Source organism: Mus pahari, chromosome 5, assembly GCF_900095145.1.
Source record: "Mus pahari chromosome 5, PAHARI_EIJ_v1.1, whole genome shotgun sequence".
Taxonomy (NCBI): domain Eukaryota; kingdom Metazoa; phylum Chordata; class Mammalia; order Rodentia; family Muridae; genus Mus; species Mus pahari.
Window position 1 is genome coordinate 121,990,511 of NC_034594.1, and position 1,741 is coordinate 121,992,251.

Sequence of the window (1,741 nt, forward strand, 5' to 3'; positions counted from 1 at the left end):
TGAGTAAAGGTGAAATCATGGTTGAAGAAGCCAGCAATAAATACTACCTAATCATACAAAACCAGTAATCAAGATTGCACTCAAGCTTTTTGTCAGTCTTGCTGTTGAACAACATGAGTACAAAGCTGTAAAGTTAATTTTGTCAATGCTAACATGTCTTAATGTGAGGAGCTGGTTTGGCCGCGGCCCCAAGATGGCACCTGGGACTGCCGCCAAGGCTAACAGCTAACAACTGACTTCCTCATATCCCTCAAGATAGCCACATCCGTTAAACTGCACTGCACAGATGCACCATGATGAAAGATCAGATGATGTGACGAATGTAGTCCTGTGCCAATGAACTATGCCTACGTGGAATACGGTGATGGGGAGTGGACTAGAGGGTATAAAAGGGGATGGCCAAGAGAGGTCGGGGGGGATCTTTTTAGTGCACATAGTTATGTTCCTGAATAAACTGCTTGAGAAGGACATTGGTTTCATTGCTTCTTTTCTGCTGGTCATATTCGGTAGCGATAAATGATGGTCTGTATGGGGAAGTGACAAGTCCAGAACTCTCAGCAGTCAGGGTAGCCGGCTGGAAAGCTCCCAGGTAAGTGGGACAATTCAAGTTCTCGGTTAGAGACTATTAAGTTCTCGGTTAGAGAAGATTCAAGTTCTCGGTTAGAGACAATTCAAGTTCTCAGAGACAATTAAGTTCTTGGATTAGGGACTATTGAGGTTCTCAGAGTGAGACAATTAAAGTTATACCAAGCACTATGGGAAACACAACATCAGGACATTCTGCTTATCAGGCCTTGAAAGACCTCCTAAAAGTGAAAGGAATTGGGCTGAAAAGGGAAACCCTAGAAAATTTTCTGAAAGCGGTAGATCAGGTGGCCCCATGGTTCCCAGTCTCTGATCACCTTACCAGATCGAGCTGGCAGAAGTTAGGAAAAGATTTGAAGTTTGCAGAGGAACAGGGGATCCTCGAAAAAAGGGTTCTATCGGTATGGAAGTTAGTTTGCAACTGTATAGAGGACAAGGAAAGATGTGGAGCTGAGCTGCAGAAGAGGAATGAGGCTTTGAACCAAGTAAGAGAGGAGAGATCATAGAAGTCCAATGCCGAAAGCAGTTCTAGCGAAGGGGACATGTCCGAAGATGACTTGGAACACCACAGCTGATGCCTTATGCTCCCGAAGGTGCTACAGGGCAGGTGTAGTTTGCATCCAGAAGTATGGCGAGAGCAAAGTGCTTGCTGCTTCCCAGTTTTCCAGGATGCTCCAGGAGCTCGATTCTATGAGCAACTAGATTGGAAGGTAATTCAAAGACTGGCAGAAAGGGGTACAAGCCTGCGGGGTCAGTGCCGCTTTCATTATAGCTCAACTTAAATCTCTGCATCGCTATTGTCTAACTCCCAGCGATTGGCAGAATCTGGCACGAGCCTGTCTTTCCCCTGTATAGTATCTTGACTGGAAAACATTCTTTATAGAATATTCAGAATGCGAGTGCAGGACAAGTGGCCTGGGATCAGGATATGTTATTAGATCAAGGAAGATTCACCGATGCACAGATTAACTACCCTATACAAGTTTATGAACAAATTAATAAAATAGGAACTAGGGCTTGGAAGTCCCTCCCTAACAGGGGAGAGGTTAATGGTAATTTAACAAAAATCCTTCAAGGACCCATGGAGCCATTTTCAGACTTTGTGACCAGGATGATAGAAGTGGCAGGGAGGGTATTTGGAGATCCTGATACGGCA